General features: G+C 45.2%; 1 protein-coding gene across 1 annotated transcript in view; it reads left to right on the plus strand.

The window, feature by feature from the left end:
- Positions 1–2,621, plus strand: part of LRP4 (low density lipoprotein receptor-related protein 4) — a 67,895-nt gene that overhangs the window by 44,314 nt on the left and 20,960 nt on the right. The window lies entirely within an intron of this gene.

The following is a 2,621-nucleotide window of genomic DNA, read 5'->3' on the forward strand; positions in this document are numbered from 1 at the left end:
CCAGATTCTCTCAGCCTTTCCTCATATGGCAGGCTTCCCAGTCCTTTGATCATTTTGATGGCCCTTCTCTGGACCCTCTCCACCCTGTCCACGTCTTTTTTGTATAGCGGGGACCAAAACTGAACACAGTATTCCAGGTGTGGCCTGACAAGTACTGAGCAAAGTAGGATAATGACTTCTTTATCTCTGCTGGTAGTGCCCATGTAGATGCAACCCAGTGTCCTGTTGGCTTTCTTTGCCCCAGCAGCACACTGTTTGCTCATATTGAGCTTGCTGTCCACCAGGACTCCCAGGTCCCTTTCCACAGAGCTGCTCCCCAGCCAGGTAGATCCCAGTCTGTACTGCAGTCCTGGATTATGTTTTTCCAGGTGCAAGACCTTACGCTTGTCCTTGTTGAACTTCACAAGGTTCTTGTTAGCCCACTCTTACAACCTAACCAGGTGTTCCTGCAGGGTGGCTCTCCCTTCCGAAGTGTCCCCTTCCTCTCAGTTGGGTTTGATCAGCAGAGTTCATCAGGGTACACTTGATCCCACCATTGTGATCACTTATGAAGCTACTAAACATCATTGCACCCAATATTGATCCCAGGGGGACCCCGCTTGTGACAGGTTGCCAGTTTGAAAAAGAGCTATTTACCACCACCCTCTGGGTGAGGCCTGTCAGCTGGTTCCCCACCCACTGCACAGACCACTTGTGTAGACCGTAACACATAGGCTTCTCTAGGAGGAGGCTGTCGGGAACTATGTCAAAAGCCTTGGAGAAATCCAGGTAGACAATGTCCACCACTCACTTCACATCAACCAAGCAGCTTACTTTGTTGTAGAAGGCAATTAGGTTTGTCCATGTAATTCCTATGTAAGGATTACATAAAATAAAAGGGATTTGTGAAACCGTACCCCTTGTTTGGGCCTGTTGAGAAGGGGAGAGTGGGTGTTCTACGAGAACAGCTGAGCTCAGAGGACCTGGAGAAGCACACTTTGTTGCCATTTGAGAGCAGCTGTTCTAGATCGGTCAGGTGTCATGAGCACCAGTGTGCAGGAGATTGTGGTGATCTTGGAAAAAGTAATTGTACTTAAAGACAAGCTGGTAACCCTGTTGCCTCATCCTGATAACAAAGCTATGTAGAGGTATTGAAAGAACAGTTGCCACCCAGAAGCCAAGTCAAACTTCCAGAGCCCCAGAGCCACTGAAATACTACATCTTCACCTTGAACCAATCCCAAGGGGATTCAGTACAGCTGTTGTTACTGTAAGGTTAGTTGTGCAGTTCTGCATTAGGTCCAGGTAAAAATTGATTCAGGGGTTCCAAGCAGAATGTGTACTGGCTCATCTAAGTGAAATGCTGTGCTGTCTCAATGTCTGTAGCAAGAGTTACAATCCCATGTCACCTCTTGGATTTAGAGCAGAATTATATTTTTATTGGCCATAGAGAGAAAATTCCTAGAATACTAGGAGATCAGTTGATGTAAGGATCCTTATGTTCAAGATGACAAATGCAGTCATGTTTCAGAATACTTCATATAAAGCATTCCTCTGCTCTGAGAAGTGAATCTCCATGTGTTTTGTTTTTATGTTCCCAGTTGGTGTGACTGTAAGTTCTTATTTGTACTTGCTGTTACTCTCACAACTACCCTTTTCCATGCTGCTTACAGGCAGTCTGCCAGTTTAATAATTTCTTTGCTGATAACTGTATTGTCCTGTTGTCTTCCTAGGATTATCAGAGGGTGTTGATTTGGAAACCACTAACCAAGTCAGCTTAAGAGGTACAAGAACTAAGAGGCAATAGGACAGTGCAGTTTTTGCTAAAGAAACAATCAGATTGGCAAAGTCCCTACAAACAGCATTACTTTACTTACAAGAATTCTGTAGAGTCTCTCTGCCAACAGCAGAAGTTGAAGCGTGTAGCTCGTGTGAAATCCTGTTGCCTGAGCTCAGATTTCAAGGATGCATGTAAATCTCATTCCAAGTCCGTCACAGTGCAGTTAGGGCTGGACAAGACGTTCATTCCTAGGCAGGTTTAAGATCCATAGCCGTGCTGGGGTGACATATCAGATGATTAAAGTGAGGAACTGACTCCTCTCTTGCACATACTGAGTAGGGTTGTGGAATCTGGAACCAAAGGGAACTAGGCCAGGACCTTCCAGTCATTCTGAGAGAAATTAAGTAGCTGACCTTCCCAATAAAGCGACATTGGACTTAGTCAGGAGGAGAGTTCGCAGACCTCCAAATCGGCATAAAGATATGTGGAACAGTAAGGAGTGCAAGACGAGCTGAATTCAAGGAAAGAGGAAGTAATGGATTTGTGCTCATATGTAAAAATTTTTAACAAAGTGTAGAACATGTTCTGTATCCTTTTCTTCACCATGACTGTTGTTCCATTAGTAACCTGTGGTGTGCTTACTTTTCCCTTCTTCTATTGCAGGAACCCCTCAGTGTGCCCCAGACCAGTTTCTTTGTGGGAACGGGCGTTGTATTGGCCAGAGGAAGTTGTGCAATGGAGCAAATGATTGTGGAGATGGCAGTGATGAGAGCCCGCATCAAAACTGCCGTAAGTTCCCTAAGTTCAGTCTTAAACATAAATGGAGGCACTGTGATGTGTGGGAGTCTATCTGGTGTCGCTGA

This window comes from Charadrius vociferus, unplaced genomic scaffold (assembly GCF_000708025.1).
Source record: "Charadrius vociferus isolate BGI_N301 unplaced genomic scaffold, ASM70802v2 scaffold111, whole genome shotgun sequence".
Taxonomy (NCBI): Eukaryota; Metazoa; Chordata; class Aves; order Charadriiformes; family Charadriidae; genus Charadrius; species Charadrius vociferus.